This window comes from Ascaphus truei, chromosome 1 (genome assembly GCF_040206685.1).
Source record: "Ascaphus truei isolate aAscTru1 chromosome 1, aAscTru1.hap1, whole genome shotgun sequence".
In the NCBI taxonomy this organism is placed as follows: Eukaryota; Metazoa; Chordata; class Amphibia; order Anura; family Ascaphidae; genus Ascaphus; species Ascaphus truei.
The window spans coordinates 89,486,620-89,505,422 of NC_134483.1; the positions used below are offsets into that span (position 1 = coordinate 89,486,620).

General features: G+C 42.9%; 1 protein-coding gene across 6 annotated transcripts in view; it reads right to left on the reverse strand.

The window, feature by feature from the left end:
• POLK (DNA polymerase kappa) overlaps nucleotides 1-18,803 on the reverse strand; it is an 85,902-nt gene that overhangs the window by 52,471 nt on the left and 14,628 nt on the right. For 5 of the 6 annotated variants that reach the window (XM_075591451.1, XM_075591404.1, XM_075591413.1 and 2 more), the window contains one exon: nucleotides 13,021-13,131. The exons of the other annotated variant lie outside the window; for it this stretch is intronic. The gene's annotated coding sequence lies outside the window, so the exon portion shown is untranslated. The remainder of the gene's footprint in view (nucleotides 1-13,020; nucleotides 13,132-18,803) is intronic. 6 annotated transcript variants of the gene reach the window in all.

Below are 18,803 nucleotides of genomic sequence, written 5' to 3' on the forward strand. Positions count from 1 at the left end.
CCTCTGTTCAGAGTTAGTTTCTCTGATCTGCTGACTAATACTTGGGGTTATGCGAGTGATATATACAATACATATCTTCCTACACTTAAGTGGTAACATATTACACGATGTATTCTTCTGTTTATTTGTTTTGCCTGGTTTTCTTTCTCCTCTCTCTTAACCGCATGGCATACCCTCCCATCTCCTCCCTACTCCCTTCCTGCTGCGACCGGAAGCAGGGAGGAACTTAAAATGAATAGCAGAGCAGGAAGGAGAGGACGTGTCTGTCGGAGATGAACACTCCTATCCACAGTGGTAACTGGGATGACAGTAATACTGCGGTAATTAAAGTTCAGGCAAATCATCTCACAGTACAATTTTTTTTCTCACTCTTACTGTGATCACCCTAAATAGGGAGCCTCTCACTAATTTTGGGGCGACTCCCCTCGAACCCAGATAAAGCATTACATAAACTTATTTTCCAGGTATTAATTGCCACTAGATGTGTCATTACAAGGGCCTGGAAGGGCCCAAACCCCTTCCCCCATCTCTTTATAATGGAGATGGAGAGGCTAATGAGCTATATTAATTATACATGGCCTACATTTTGTAGAATATGGGAACAATTGCTGTTATGATTAGACAGCGGCATCATTTTTTGGAACAGATATGCATGTATTAGGACTGGAAGTTTTAGGGATGCTCTAAATATTCTGATATTCATGCCAAAGGTGTATCATTATGTGTACGGTACATTCACTGCCTCCCCTCTCACCTTTTCTCAATTCTGTAAATCCCCTCCCTTCCTTCTCTTCTTCCTCTTCGCAGTTTGAAAAGCAAATGCATGTAATTCTTATACAGTATACTATATCAATAAAATACTAGTGGTTAATATGTTTTGTTTTTAAGCACAATAAAATATACTTTATGAGTGATTCCCACGCTATGTGAAGCTGACTTTTTAAAGAGCACAGAACTTAAGAGCAGTTACTCGCTCTCTAGCCCACCCATCCCGCCTCTATTCCCTACTTGAATTTGTGTTGCAGACTTCCTACTCCCGCAGGATTTCCTTGTGTCTATCACAAGCATTATTCAATCACAAGTCAATCTGATTCCTACTTAACAGAGCAAAGATATTTCTTTGAAATGTGTAGATAAATCGCGGGGTAACCGGGTTTAGAAATAGGTAGATGTCAGGAACAATTAAGACACACTCCATTCTGTACATGTGCATTTTGAGAGCAGACTGTCAGCTAAGCACTCTTTGATAAAGGGCTAGAACGCCCGAAACGCGTCAGACTTCGTTTTGTGCCCATTTCCCTTGGTGTCTCCTATGTCACATCTTCAATAAATTGTTTTTAATCATATTGTGGATGTGCAGAACTCCAATTTGTGTCCATTTTGCTGTGCACCCCTTTCTCACCCTGGGATCTACAACTAGCTAAACACAGTAGTCAGAATTCTTAGGAGAACAACTAAATTAATATGCTATTTTAGCACAACAAAATAGTCTGTGTGTACAAAATGATGCAAGTTACAAGGTAAATAGAGAATAGAATGTCACCCAAAATGGATGTTGCTTATTTTATAAACGAAACACATCCTTAAGGCAGCTATCATTTACTCAAAAACAGCTCGTAACAGAGCATTCAAAGTAATCGAGACTTCCTTAACCGCACAATGGGATAACTTACAGTTTTATACTGCACTTCAAAAATATTGGCACATTTTGTGTCAAGATAAGGATTTTAAGCCATTTATTAGCACACATTTTAGTATGACAGCTAAATGCTCGTCAAATTTGAGCCAAACGTCTGAGTCATTTTGTATGGGTAGTATGGGTACAGTCTGGTCTGAGAAGCAGATTGGTTCATTAAGTTGTGGATCATGCAAAACCTGCCCCTTTATGAGAACTAAAACAATCAATTGGATCTCTAGCGGGGTTATTTATGTTCTTATATGCCCCTGTAGTTTATTGTATTTAGGGATGACGGAAACTTTGATAGTATTTTACAACGTGTCCAACATTAAAAATGCTCATGTTGCAAGAAAATAACAAGCGTGGCAAAACATTTGACAACCATGCGAGCCTAGCCAATAGAGTGATCGCGTGTGACCTAATATCCAGAGATATTGTAGGGGACAATTTCGAGAAAGCATTATTGAGAAGACTAAATAGATTTTTTTTTTTTACTTAATACTGCCAGCCCTTGCGGTTTAAATGAGAAACTCCAACATACTGAATTTTTGTAGATTCTTTGGTTATTATGTTTTTTGTAATATTTCTATTTTGTTTCTGGATTAATGTCACTCGGCGCATGTATCTATATATCCACGGCAATGCTCTCAATGGCCAGACCGCTGACAACGCGTTTGGCGAAACATAGCTCGGATGCGCGGGTCGGTGGACGCCTACGCTGAGAGACCACGAGGAAGGAAAGCACTCGTTAGAGATCTCGTTCTTTCTGGGACTGGGACTGGGCTTTCTTGTGCGATGTCTAGTAACTGACTCTGCATTTTATGATCTTTATAGTGAGTGCAGATCGATGCCAATACAATATATATTGTTTGCATTTAAATTCATGTTATGGGCATTATCCTCCTTGATGTGCATACTGTATATATTAGACTAGTGTGTGTATGTATGTATTTTATATATATATATATATATATACTGTATATGGAAACACAAAAAAAAAAACCTCTAAAATAGCACTCAGACAAATGTTTGCAAAGAATAAAAGGGGTACTTTAATTAAATTAGAAAAAAATAACAGACATACAAACAACTAACTGGAGAGCCTGCCTGACTAATGAATAATAAAAAAACCCAATGGACAAAAAAAAAAAAAAAAAAAAAAAAAAAACAGAAAAACATAGAATGCAACATATAATAATGGACCCAAAAAGAAATAATGCCCTTAAGAACCTAGCTTACTGTGGGAACAAAAGTTCCCACAATAAGGCAATATAGACCGGCCGGTCACCACATGTATAAGAGACTATAGAGCATCACAGGTCTACATATATATGCATGAAAAAATTCTTACAGAAAATAACATGAGTGTTATACTGATAGCAGTAAAGAATATCACTAGCAAGGTGTAAACCTATTGCAACTCAGGTAATGCTAGGGCAAAGGAGACATACAGGTATGTATATTTAGTGACCCAAATACATGTATTAAAGCAGATGGGAAACAAAAACAGGGAGGGATATAATAACCCAAGATACTCAGCTCCTTGATGTAAAGATACTGCATACAAAGATCAGCACAGCACTGTCCACTGGAAAAGTCCAAAAATATAGGACTTAGTTGGTTGTCCAAAATAGGGCAGAGGCAGGCAGGATCAACAGCAGCAAAAATTAAAATTAGCCCACTAACGCGTTTCGGCAACTAAGCCTTCCTCACGAGTGGTACTAAGGCTATGTGACAGGGGCATTTAAATAGTAAGCAGACAATTGCAAAATTCGCGCCAAAAAACACATGAAGCACATACTGTATAATCAATTTCATTACTTAATACAAGCTCCTAATTAGTATCGGCGGTGTTCCGGCAGCTGTATTGAAAGGTGTATTAGTGCTGAGGTAATCCCAGTATCCACTTCCTGAAGCGAGGTGTCCTATCAAACTCTCGCGAGAGTTGTGCACCAAGCTCCACACATGGGCACTTGTAGTATAGCAGTTGCGCCCGCCATCTTAGTTGTGGTCATAGGATTTTGCCAATAGTGACATCATTATCATGACTGAACAGTCTCACGAGACTTATCCCTTACATCCCGCACATGTGCAGTGTATATTGCTCTGTTACGGCGGCCATTTTTGAAAGGGTAAGGTAGCCCTCAGAGGAGTTCTATTCCTCATTGAACAATAGCATAGGGGCAAGTTCTCGCGCATGGGCAGCACATGTTGAGGTGCCCTGACATCTTATTCAGAGTGTCACAGCAAGATGATTTGACCACTTTAGATAGCAGTAGAAGCGTCCTTTGTATATTCATGACACCTTTAATTAACAGTGCAGCAGTCACCCATTAAGGCATTTGTATAGTGCATCTTTGGTAGGAATTTCATCCTTAAGAATATCCTCTCTGATTGGTTGGGATCCTGGTCTTTTTGTAGGTGGATACCCATACACATGGGGGGAATGGTATAACATCTGGACAATAGGGTAACATCTCAAGCAAGTACAGAGACAGCCTGCATATAGGGGATAAAGGCTGATCTATGATGACGAAAGAAAAGAAAACGAAGGTTAAAGCAATGTTTACAGAACATCCCGCAGCTTGCTCAAAACACATCAATGATACTATGATTGGGAAACAGAAAAATAAAAGAAAGTGTTAATATACCAAAATATCCACAAATATAATAAAAGGAGGACGGTAATCACGGAAAACTGTCAAGACTGCTAATAAATTAATTATAAAAAACAAATCATAACCTAATTCCTTTAAACCAAAGATCCTCCATAAAACGTATGTAACACTATTACTTAAATGTTTCCATAAAGGGTCCGCAGTAGCTTCCTATGTTTAAAAAAACAAAATAGAATTTTGAAATGCAGTAAAGGCAAAAATAGTAGATGATGTAATAAACAGGTCACATTATAGGAACATAGAAAAACCCAAATAGTCATTGAGACCATTTGGGAGCATTGAACCTAGCATACATGGGGGTAGAGACAATATTAAACTTCTCAATGCTCTAATGCGCAAACGGGCAAGAGTCTGGTGGAATAAAACTGCCCTAGAGAGATATTTAGATCACAAACTCATACCGAGGGGTCTAAGAATTAAAACTTTCCCTGCATTTCAATTTAGTGATCCAAATCATAAAGTCAGATGGGAGGGAGTACTCAATCAATGTTCATTTGAATTGATGTCAATTCTAATTGAACATGACTCCAATACCTTCAAAGAGGTCACTCTAGAAATAGAGGAGATTTACAAGAATCTTGACCCAACTGACTTGCAACTTGTTAAAACTATTGAGGAGGACATTGTTAAATATGAAATTGAAATCACTGATATTAAGAAAGTGAAATTTAACCGTGACTCTGTTGATTATCAGACGGACAGAGTATACAACTGGCAGCATGGAAAGAAAACAACAAAGAAATCAAGATCACGGAATGTAATTAATCCATCTGTTGTATCCGGTGCAACATCAACAGATATCGACTCGTCGGACTATGAATCTAGGCAGTCAGTGGAAGGCGATGTTGGTCCTTCAACTTCTTTTTTAGGACAAGGCCACGGACAAGATCAAGTGCCAGGAGGACGAGACGTGGTAAATCGTCAGCTACGCGACAGAATCAGATATGGATACAGAGGCAAGAAGCGAAGGGGCAATCATGCCAAGTGGTGAGTGATGAGCTTAATATCATTAATCTTTCAGATGTAGTTCTTACCGAAGAACAATTATTTGTTCTTCGGAAAGGGCTATCTTTTTCTCCCACATATCATATCAACAAGTTTGACTGGATAAAGGATCTGAACCTTTTTTGCCGGAAGCTGTTGCTTGCAAAGCACTTCAATAAAGGTATTGGCAATGGGATAAACAGAGAATATAGTGAAGAGGTACTAAACACACAAGAACGTGATTTAATACGAGATTTGGTTTCACCATCACTGCCCGCTATAGGGATAGGTAATGAGTTAAGTTTGGTGTCTAATTTCAAACCAAAATCCACCTTCTGTCCTCCCATTCAAACAAATTCGTGTGTAGAGATCTTTGCAAATCTCGTCACAGAGGATATACTCAACCTACCCAAAAAGATAGGGTCAAACAATTTATCAGGTATACAATGGAGAGCCCTCCAAGATCTAAGTGGCATGACAAATGTGGAAATTAAACCTGCAGACAAAGGTGGCAATGTGGTGATCTGGCCAAAACTACAATATGAAAAGGAGGCCTTCAGACAGTTGAGGGATATTAAATGTTACTCTGTACTTGACTGTGACCCGACGGACAAATTTAAACTGGAGTTGGATTGTATTCTTGAGAGTGCTTGCTCAAAGGGTACAATCACGGTAGCAATCTGTCAAGGTCTGAAGACCAAATTTCCAAAATCACCAACCTTCTATATGCTACCGAAGGTTCATAAACATCCATCTAATCCACCTGGCAGGCCCATTGTATCAGGGATTGGTGGTATGAGTGAACCAATCAGTCGGTTTATTGATACCTTCCTATACCCAATAGTTGAGACGCTGCCTACATTTTTGCGCGACACTATGGATGTGTTATCTCGATTGGATGAGATTGCCGTTGACGACGGTGTTATTCTTGCAACTTGCGATGTTGAGGCATTATATACCTCCATTCATCATAAAGATGGATTGGAGGCATCTCATAACTTCCTCAATATGACAAATCTAACAAAACCGTTGATAGAATTTCTTATGCAGTTAATGTCATTTACTCTGACACATAACTATTTCCTATTTAAGAACAAGTTTTATTTGCAGTTAAGGGGGACAGCAATGGGGGCGGCATGTGCCCCCTCGTATGCAAATCTTTTTCTAGGTTGGTGGGAACGAGAGGTGGTATTCTCAGAGCCTAATAGGGCTATGACTGATCGGGTACTGTTGTGGTTGAGATACATCGACGATGTTCTGATCCTCTGGCAGGGCAGTGCGGAGGATTTTGAGCGATTTGTCGCTGTGCTCAACCACAACAGTCTCAATATCAAGCTAACATCTAAAGTCAGTCCTACCTCGGTTGACTTCTTAGATCTCTGTATTAAGATTGAGAGTAATGGGCGTCTTGGTACAGATATTTTCAGGAAAGAGACTGCTACCAACGCCATCTTGCACGCCTCAAGTTCCCACCCATCCCACCAAATTGCTGGAGTCCCTACTGGTGAATTCATTCGCCTAAAGCGAAATTGCTCTGATCCCTGTGTCTATGAATCAAGAGCAATAGAAATGAAAAGTAGATTTAAGAATCGAGGATATAGCCATTCTACCATCAAGAAAGGGTACGAACGTAGTAAAGGTATGAGCCGGGTATCTCTTTTGAAACCAAAACAAAAACATCAGGATTCCAATAAAATAAGATTTATAGGCACGTACAATCAACAATGGAATCAGGTACGTGAAATCCTTCAAAAACATTGGCCCATTCTCATGATTGATTCTGATCTTCAACAGAAATTAGGCCCCAAAGTGGAACTTACAAGCAGAAGATCACCAAACTTAAAAGACAAATTAGTTCACAGCCACTACTCTATATCGAGCACAACCACATTTTTGTCCACTTTTGATAAGAAGGGCTTCTTTAGATGTGGTGGCTGTCCTGCATGTAAGTTTACAAAACCAACATCTACCTTTAAGGATAGTAAGGGCACAAAGGAGTTTACAATAAAGCAATTTCTGAATTGTCGATCAAAAGGAGTAATCTACTGCCTTACATGTCCCTGCAATAAGATATATGTAGGTATGACAACTAGGGAGGTGCGCTTTAGGATAATGGAACATAGTAGGAACATCAAGACAGCCCATAGGGACCTAGAATCCCTTAAAAAAATTACAATGGTAGCTAAACACTTTTTGCAGGAACACAACGCAGACAATTCGCTTCTCTCTGCATTTGCAATAGAGCGTGTATCCCTGGGAATACGCGGGGGAGATTTGGAGAGAACACTCTTACAACACGAATGCAGGTGGATTGTTATGCTAGGTTCAATGCTCCCAAATGGTCTCAATGACTATTTGGGTTTTTCTATGTTCCTATAATGTGACCTGTTTATTACATCATCTACTATTTTTGCCTTTACTGCATTTCAAAATTCTATTTTGTTTTTTTAAACATAGGAAGCTACTGCGGACCCTTTATGGAAACATTTAAGTAATAGTGTTACATACGTTTTATGGAGGATCTTTGGTTTAAAGGAATTAGGTTATGATTTGTTTTTTATAATTAATTTATTAGCAGTCTTGACAGTTTTCCGTGATTACCGTCCTCCTTTTATTATATTTGTGGATATTTTGGTATATTAACACTTTCTTTTATTTTTCTGTTTCCCAATCATAGTATCATTGATGTGTTTTGAGCAAGCTGCGGGATGTTCTGTAAACATTGCTTTAACCTTCGTTTTCTTTTCTTTCGTCATCATAGATCAGCCTTTATCCCCTATATGCAGGCTGTCTCTGTACTTGCTTGAGATGTTACCCTATTGTCCAGATGTTATACCATTCCCCCCATGTGTATGGGTATCCACCTACAAAAAGACCAGGATCCCAACCAATCAGAGAGGATATTCTTAAGGATGAAATTCCTACCAAAGATGCACTATACAAATGCCTTAATGGGTGACTGCTGCACTGTTAATTAAAGGTGTCATGAATATACAAAGGACGCTTCTACTGCTATCTAAAGTGGTCAAATCATCTTGCTGTGACACTCTGAATAAGATGTCAGGGCACCTCAACATGTGCTGCCCATGCGCGAGAACTTGCCCCTATGCTATTGTTCAATGAGGAATAGAACTCCTCTGAGGGCTACCTTACCCTTTCAAAAATGGCCGCCGTAACAGAGCAATATACACTGCACATGTGCGGGATGTAAGGGATAAGTCTCGTGAGACTGTTCAGTCATGATAATGATGTCACTATTGGCAAAATCCTATGACCACAACCAAGATGGCGGGCGCAACTGCTATACTACAAGTGCCCATGTGTGGAGCTCGGTGCACAACTCTCGCGAGAGTTTGATAGGACACCTCGCTTCAGGAAGTGGATACTGGGATTACATCATCACTAATACACCTTTCAATACAGCTGCCGGAACACCGCCGATACTAATTAGGAGCTTGTATTAAGTAATGAAATTGATTATATGTGCTTCATGTGTTTTTTGGCGCGAATTTTGCAATTGTCTGCTTACTATTTAAATGCCCCTGTCACATAGCCTTAGTACCACTCGTGAGGAAGGCTTAGTTGCCGAAACGCGTTAGTGGGCTAATTTTAATTTTTGCTGCTGTTGATCCTGCCTGCCTCTGCCCTATTTTGGACAACCAACTAAGTCCTATATTTTTGGACTTTTCCAGTGGACAGTGCTGTGCTGATCTTTGTATGCAGTATCTTTACATCAAGGAGCTGAGTATCTTGGGTTATTATATCCCTCCCTGTTTTTGTTTCCCATCTGCTTTAATACATGTATTTGGGTCACTAAATATACATACCTGTATGTCTCCTTTGCCCTAGCATTACCTGAGTTGCAATAGGTTTACACCTTGCTAGTGATATTCTTTACTGCTATCAGTATAACACTCATGTTATTTTCTGTAAGAATTTTTTCATGCATATATATGTAGACCTGTGATGCTCTATAGTCTCTTATACATGTGGTGACCGGCCGGTCTATATTGCCTTATTGTGGGAACTTTTGTTCCCACAGTAAGCTAGGTTCTTAAGGGCATTATTTCTTTTTGGGTCCATTATTATATGTTGCATTCTATGTTTTTTTTGTTTTTCTTTGTCCATTGGTTTTTTCATTATTCATTAGTCAGGCAGGCTCTCCAGTTAGTTGTTTGTATGTCTGTTATTTTTTTCTAATTTAATTAAAGTACCCCTTTTATTCTTTGCAAACATTTGTCTTAGTGCTATTTTAGAGGTTTTTTTTTTGTGTTTCCATATCTATCTCCTTCCTCTAGCACCACCTACAGCTTACATTTTTGTTATAACTATTTCAGATATATTTTTCTGACTTAGGTAGGTTTAGACCTTGCTTCACTTATTGGTAGTGATGCGGTATTCGCTTCTTTGTGTATACTATATATATATATATATATATATATATATATATATATATATATATATATATATGTCAGATAAGGCAGTTGGAACTCCAATAGGTGCTGGTAAGCCACAGGTGCACGTCCCATATAGAGAATGTAGTTATATGTTACCGTTCCAAGGATTGGTAAACAAGAGACAGCACTCAATGTTGAAAATCAAAGTGTATTAGTGATAGCAACGGGTTTCTGGATGTATTTTTGCTATCACTAATACACTTTGATTTTTAACATTGAGTGCTGTCTCTTGTTTACCAATCCTTGGAACGGTAACGTATAACTATATATATATATATATATATATATATATATATATATATATATATATATATATATATATAACTATATATATATAACAAAAAGGGACAGTGCGGGCTCCATAGTGTAAATAGTAGAAGGTTTAATTACCGCAAGCTAAAATCAGGTCACCCACAACAAATCAGTACATGCGCGTTGGACATAAGCTCTAGTCTCCTGTTGTTCCTCTGCCGGTCCGGAGCTAAAATCTTGCAGCTGGAGACATGTGATTTTAGCTTGCGGTAATAAAACCTTTTACTATTTACACTATGGAGCCCGCGCTGTCCCTTTTTTTTTTTAGAAGTATCGAGGAAGGTGGTTGATCCTGCGGATAGCTATATCTATCTCTTCAGGCAGAGACCAGTGGCGTGGCTAGACATGTGCGAGCTTCCGGGCCTCAAAAATTTCAGGGCCCCATTAATATTAATACCGACTGCAATTTTTTTTTCTCCCTCCCCCATCCTCTCCCTGATCCTCGCTCTCTTTATCCCTCCTCTGCACCATCCCTCATCATCTCTCCCCCTCCCCATCATAATCATCTCTCCCCCTCCTCCCTCCCCCACCATCACCTCTCTCCCTCCCACCATCACCTCTCTCCCCCCCACCACCATCACCTCTCTCCCCCCCACCACCATCACCTCTCTCCCCCCCACCACCATCACCTCTCTCCCCCCCACCACCATCACCTCTCTCCCCCCCACCACCATCACCTCTCTCCCCCCCACCACCATCACCTCTCTCCCCCCCACCACCATCACTTCTCTCCCCCCCACCACCATCACCTCTCTCCCCCCCACCACCATCACCTCTCTCCCCCCCACCACCATCACCTCTCTCCCCCCCACCACCATCACCTCTCCCCCCCCCCCACCACCATCATCTCTCTCCCCCCCACCACCTCTCCCCCCCCCCACCATCACCTCTCTCCCCCCCCACCATCACCTCTCTCCCCCCCCACCATCACCTCTCTCCCCCCCCACCATCACCTCTCTCCCCCCCCACCATCACCTCTCTCCCCCCCCACCATCACCTCTCTCCCCCCCACCATCACCTCTCTCCCCCCATCACCTCTCTCCCCATCACCTCTCTCTCCCCCCCTCCATCACCTCTCTCCCCCCCACCATCACCTCTCTCCCCCCCACCATCACCTCTCCCCCCCCCCACCATCGCCTCTCTCCCCCCCCACCGCCTCTCTCCCCCCCCACCATCATCACTTCTCTCCCCACCCACCATCACCTCTCTCCCCACTCACCATCACCTCTCTCCTCACCCACCATCTCCTCTCTCTCCTCACCACCATCACCTCTCTCTCCTCACCACCATCACCTCTCTCTCCTCCCCACCGTCACCTTTCTCCCCCCACCATCACCTCTCTCTCCCCCCACCAACACCTCTCTCTCCCCCCACCATCACCTCTTTCTCCCCCCGCCATCACCTCTCTCCCCCCACCACCACCACCTCTCTCTCTCCCCCCACAATTACCTCTCTCCCCCCACCAACACTTCTCTCTCCCCCCACCACCACCACCTCTCTTTCTCCCCCACCACCACCACCTCTCTCTCTCCCCCCACCACCACCACCTCTCTCTCCCCCCACCACCACCACCTCTCTCCCCCCACCACCACCACCTCTCTCCCCCCACCACCACCACCTCTCTCCCCCAACCATCATCGCCTCTCTCTCCCCCAACCATCATCGCCTCTCTCTCTCCCTACAATCATCAACTCTCTCTCCCCCCGTCATCATCACCTCTCTCCCCCCACCATCATTTCCTCTTTCCCTTCCACCATCACCTCTCTCTCCCCCCATCATCATCACCTCTCTCTCCCCCACCATCATCTCCTCTTTCCCTTCCACCATCACCTCTCTCTCTCCCCATCATCATCACCTCTCTCCCCCCACCATCATCTCCTCTTTCCCTTCCACCATCACCTCTCTCTCCCCCAACCATCATCACCTCTCTCTCCCCCAACCATCATCACCTCTCTCCACCCTCCTGCCTACCTGTGGGTGGTCCAGTGTTAAACAGAAGCCGGCAGAGGAATCAGCAGCTGTTACACAGCAGAGCAGGACAGCAAGGGAGGAGCGCGCGCTAGTGGTCTGACCCGGAAGTTTTTCTTACTTCCTCTGTCTGCTGCTAGAGCGTGCTCGTCCCCTCATGCCCTGCTCTGCAACAGCTGCTGATTCCTCTGCCGGCTTCTGCTTAACGCAGAGGGCCCGCAGCATACCATCTCCCCCACCTGTATGAAGAGAGCGATGGGTCGCCGACAGGTGGGGGGAGAGCGGTCCTCCCAAGAGTACGGGCCCCCAGGCTTTACCCGGGCAATAGCTACGGCCATGGCAGGGAGTCCTTTTCCTAATTTTATGTTTGAAGCGCTTATTCCCATTCTCTCCTTAAATACTGGCCAACTGGCCTGTATTGTGTCAGTGCACTGTCATAAGGCATCTCAGGAAATAGGAAGATGCAACATATCCACTCCCACACTGGGCAGAGAGGGAGGCTGGGCCTTGGGTGGCCAATAGTTACCTGTTGCCCACCAATGTCCCAGATAATATAACATTTTCTTAAGGAATCACATAGTAAAAACATATTTCTGGCTATGTGTTTAAAATGCATCAGCTATTACATTAATGTGCATTATTATTTTTGTTCAAAATGAAAGTTAATAGTGTGTAATCACATTGAAACAGCAAAGAAAAATGTGTCATGATAGTGTTTGCATGTCTTCTACTGGTCCCCAAACCTGCTTCATTTATCCCATTGTCATCTCATACATGGGTTGCGTTGCAGATAAGGATTCTGGGTAGTGACATGCAATTGAGCACCCAGTAGGCATGTTAGATTTATATCCACTGATTCCATAGAACTTTTACTTGATGCATTAAATCAGCTAATGCAACTAAGCCTCGGAGAAGGAAGTACAGAATCAGATTTCCCACTTACCGACAGCTATTTTCTCCTTTAGGACTCAATAGTTTAAACTTGGACATTGATTCTGCAATGTGAAGCTGGTAGTGGCTGCGATCCAGTTATAAATCAGATCATTGTACAGTACTGCAAGTAAAAAAAACAAGATATTGCCCCATCATTTTTTAATTCTCTTACTGTATTAGCTTCTACCACCTCTGTTAGGATGAACCTACCATGAAACCCCCACCCTTTCCGTGATCACATTTCTCACAAGCCTGCCACCCTCCAGCTTCAGAGCATGACCTCTTGCTCTAGCACTTCTCGCTCTGAAATAGGCTTCTGTACTTTACATTGTTGAAGTCCTTTATTTATTTGAAAGTTTCAACCATATCCCTCAACTCTCCTCTCAACTGTACATATTAAGGTCCTTCAGTCTTTCCTGATGAGGTTTATGGTGTAGACCAGGGGTGGCAAACGCCAGCCCTCAAGGGCCACAACAGGTCAGGTTTAAAGATATCCCTGCTTCAGCACAAGTGGCTAAATCAGTGGCACAGTCATTGACCGAGCCACTGATTGAGCCACCTGTGCCGACGCAGGGATATCCTTAAAACCTGACCAGTAGTGGCCCTTGAGGACTGGAGTAGGGCACGTCTGCTGTGCACCATGCACCATTTCAGTAGCCCTTCTTTGCACAATGTGTAATTTGTTTATGTCCTTCAGCAGAAATGGTCTCCAGAACTGAACATTGTACTTTAGGGGAGGTCTTAATTATCTATCCCCACCCATCTCTTTCTGCTGCTAATACCTCTCCCTATATAATTTAGCATCCTGCTGGCTTTCCTCATTGTTTTGTTACATTGCTCGCCTACTTTTAAGTCAACTGAAATAATGACTCACTGGTTCCTTTCCTTGCTAATACAGGTAAACCCCGTTATAACGCGCCCCGTTATACCGCGAAACGGTTATAACGCGGTTTACACGTGGCTCCCGTTTTTTTTTTTGCACACTGCACACACTCCCAGCACACACACTCACTGCACACACTCACTGCACACAGCCCTCACAGCACTCAGCTCTCACAATACACTCACATGTCAGCAGCCCCCCCCCCTCACAAGTCAGCAGCCCACCCCCCTCACATGTCAGCAGCCCACCAGCCCGTTTTTCACATGTCAGCAGCCCACCCCCCCCTCACATGTCAGCAGCCCACCTCCCCTCACATGTCAGCAGCCCACCAGCCCGTTTTTCACATGTCAGCAGCCCCCGTTTTTCACATGTCAGCAGCCCCCATTTTTCACATGTCAGCAGCCCCCGTTTTTCACATGTCAGCAGCCCCCGTTTTTCACACACACACACACACACACACACACACACACACACACACACACCTCTTGCAGCAGCAGCAGCAGCAGCAGCAGCAGCAGCAGCAGATCTGGCTGGGAGGACACATGCTGCAGTAGCAGATCTGGTAGGAAATACACTCACACACGCTGCAGTAGCAGATCTGGCTGGGAAGACACAGGCCATTTTTTTTTTAAATTAGCGCATTATAACGGGGTTTACCTGTAGTTAGAATTATTGTGCCATTAATCCTGTATTCTTTGGATTTTTGTGACCAGGTGCATGATTGTGCACTTTTGGGAATAAATTGTAGTTGTCACACTCGTGACTATTCCTCAGACAAACCTGAAATCGCACAACCATTCCTCACTAGACTGGATTCTCTCCTCAAACCCCAGCAGAATCCAATCCTATGGCATCCTTCCCGATATTTTCAGTGACCATGCAATAGTGTACTGTGTAAGGAAAATTAAACCGCCCCAATCAAGCCCTAAAGTTCTCCTCACTAGAACATTTAAAAACTTTAACCCACAATAGTTTCTGGATGACTTTACCAACTGCCCATGGCACAGAATCGATTTAATTCCTGACCCTGATTCTGCGCTCGACTATTTCAATCCGAGTTCTTAAAAATCTGCGATACCCATGCTCCACTACGCAAAATAAGGGTACGGGGGGCCCACCTTCCATGGGTTACAACTGACCTTATTGCACTCTACCAGCTCAGGGATACCTTGTGGAAAAGCTACAAAGTAACTGGCACTACCAAGGATCTCAATCACTACAGATGCATGCGGAACATGTGCACAAGGCAAACAAGGCATGCAAAAGCACAATATTACTCTGACAATCTCCACCAAAATACATCAAACCCAGCTAACTTCTGGAAAGTTATCAACAATATATTCCAGCCTCCTAACCATCAACAACCAAGTAATATCACTAAGGGGTATATTACTCTGACAAACCCCACTGACATTGCAAATGCATTCAATGATTACTTTGTGGGGTGTGCCACTAACTTATTAGCGAAACGCAACCCAAACCACAAACCTCAATCTCATCCTGGCAGTACCCACATAGCCCCAGCCCCACCCCCTCCCAACACTGCCCACAATTTTCCATTTGGCCCAGTATCTGAAGAGGAGATTACACAAGCGCTCCTCAAACTAAAACTAAGCAGCCAGTGCGGACCTGACTTACTACAATCTAGGTTCTTACGACTTGGTGCCCCAGCCATTGCCAAACCAATTGCTTCCATAGTCAACTCTATCCTGTCTGCAGGCCATATCCCTAAGACCTGGAAAACTGCCAGAGTTGTCCCAATCTTCAAAAGTGGGGACAAAAACACTGTCTCAAACTACAGGCCAATCTCCTCCCAATTCTATCCAAAGTCATGGAAAAATGTGTCCACTCCCAATTAAGCGATTAGTATACCAAGATAAATTTCCCTAGCCAATTCCAATCTGGCTTTCGTCTCAAACACTCCACCGTAACTACCCTGCTAAAAGTTTGCAATGAAATCCAGTGTGGAATGGAACTGGGACAACTCACTGGTGCAGTATTCCTAGATTTTGCAAAGGCTTTTGATACAGTTGATCATGCTATCCTGCTTAACAAACTCCAGAGCTCTGGAATAGGGAAGCATGCTTTAAACTGGTTTCAGTCCTACCTATCAGGAAGATCCCAACATGTGTCCATCTCAGGCTCTAACTCCAACCCCCTGGATATCACCTGTGGTGTCCCGCAAGGCTCTGTTCTGGGGCCCCTACTCTTCTCGGTGTTCATTAATGATCTTCCCACAGCTTGTAAGGAAGCCTCAATACACATGTATGCAGACGACACAATCCTATATGCACACAGCCATAGCCTCTCCAACCTTCAACACATACTTCAGTCTGACTTTTTGAGACTCGAAAACTGGATTTCCCAAAACAAACTGTTTTTAAACACTGACAAGACTGTAACAATGGTATTTGGGACCAAGACTACATTTTGAAAGCTCCTAGCGACTGAGCTCCTGATTAGAACCAACGCTAACACCACCCTAACTCCTGTCACTAGTTTTAAATACCTGGGCTTATGGTTTGACTCCCACTTAACATTCGGAATGCACATTGATACCCTGACAACCAAGACCTATGCCAAACTAGGGGTACTTTACAGGAACAAATCCTCCCTAAGTCTCCTGGTCAGAAAGCGTATCGCACAGCAGATGCTAATGCCAATTATTGACTATGGAGACATAGTACTGTATATGGCTCGGCACCTCAAACCCACCTTAGCAAACTTGACACCCTCTACAATTCAATTTGTCATTTTGTTCTCCAATGCAACTACAACACACATCACTGCGAAATGCTCAAAGAACTAGATTGGTCATCACTAGAGTCTAGGCGCAAAGTTCACCTTTCCTGTCTTGCCTTTAAATTCTTTATGGGCAAGCTACCCACCTACCTGAACAAGCTCCTCACCCCTACCACATGCAGCACTTATCATCTGAGATCAGACTCCAAAAGACTGTTCATGGTTCCAAGGCTCAACAAAGTATCCGGCCGTTCCTCCTTCTCATACCGTGCACCCTAAAACTGGAACAACCTACCAGAGACTCTCACATCCACCACCAGTTTAAGTTCTTTCAAATCTAAGGCTCTCACATTTTAATCTGGTCTGTAACTGTTTCATACGCCCATAATATAAATTATCTTTAACTGTGCATGCAATGTCTTGTATATAATGTATACCCTGTTCATTTATGTAACTGTATTTGTAACCATGTATTATTTGTCTTAACTTTGTGCCCAGACATACTTGAAAACGAGAGGTAACTCTCAATGTATTACTTCCTGGTAAAATATTTTATAAATAAATAAATAAAATCTACCCAAATCCTTAATCGTTTTGTTTACCCTCCCTGTCCCCCACACTGTGGACTGTCAATTTTTGTGTCGTCTGCAAAAAAGGCATACTTTCCTTTCATGGTCATGTGTAATGCCACTACTACAGAAATAAAATAGCACCAATGCCCGTTAACCACCTTGGAATTCAATCCCAAGCATTAGAACTCCTTTAACAAAAATAGAGATGTGCAGAGGATCCTATAGTGTTATATTGTTATTTATTCAAAAGAGATCAAATACATCAAAATATTCCACTGCTAGAGTTAAAACAAAATAAGGCACATCAGTACCCACATAGTATATATTGTAATGGCTACCTCCCGGGCTGGTCGCGTGCTCACTCAGAGCCACCAATAGCAAGCCTCCACATGTTGCGCAGTACTCAGCCACTTCCTTAGGGGATGGATTTATTTAAAAGAGCACTTAAATTAAAGGCACCTGTACAACATGTACCCTATGTAAATCACAAAATACTATAAAAATATTTTCTAGATTACAAAATGTATATTGTATTGATGCACAGATATTATTTCACTAAAAGTATATATATATATATATATATATATATATATATATATATATATATATATATATATATATATATATATATATATTGTGATACCCCATCACTGTCCTCTAGGTGCTGGAATAGGGCAGCTATGGGACTTTCCAACACACAGAGAGTTAATCTCCCCAGAGAAAATAGTGGCAGCTGAAAACGAATTAATCAGGCTGGACTCCTGAGTGAATGGGGAAGTGTTTTAAGAGATACAGGTGCTGCCATGCGGAGAGACTGACTGCTGTTCCTCAGAGAAAAGGGGGACAAAGATAGAAAGTGCTCCCCAGCTAAAGACGGAAGGCTGGCACAGTTCCTTAGACCCAATGGACAGTGGTCGCGGAGTCTACAGGGACTGCCAGGGTCGTTAATCCCAGGAAGAAGAAGGAAGGACGAGAGACTGTGCTGAAGTGGGGATGTCCTGTCCTTGGCATTGGACTTACAGAGGAGAGATTCTCTGAGCTCACGTGGGGCCGAGCTCCACTAGGAAGGAAGGACGTGATGCTGCATTGAAGCGGGGATGTCAGCTCCAAACTCTGGACTAACAGATAAGCAAAACACTTTCTTGTTGTTTGCAGAGACTGTGTACATTGTTGTATATGCCAGGGCATGTTGTGGGGTGGGAACCAGCTTAGCTGGCCATCCAGTTAGCAGGGGCTAAAGCTACCGTGGAGTTAGTTTTCCCTATAGGGAATAGGTGTTATTTTTATGTTTTGTTTTGACTTAAAGGGACGGTGGGCCTATTGATGTATGATTTAATCCCTGTGAATGAACCCCATATAGAGAAATGCTACGTTTCCCGCCTTAAATTGGGACTAAAATAGACTGCATCGTGGTGTGGGCATCACAATTGGTGGAGTTTAATGCGGGCAGTTCAAAAAAGGCACCGAGCAGCGGAAACTGTGGGTTTGAAAATAAATGCGGGGATTTAATAAGGCCACCCAACTGAAGTGAAAGTTGCATCTAGCAAGTGCTGAGTTTAAAGTCTGCCCCGTCGGATATGAAAGGATTGCTGTGCT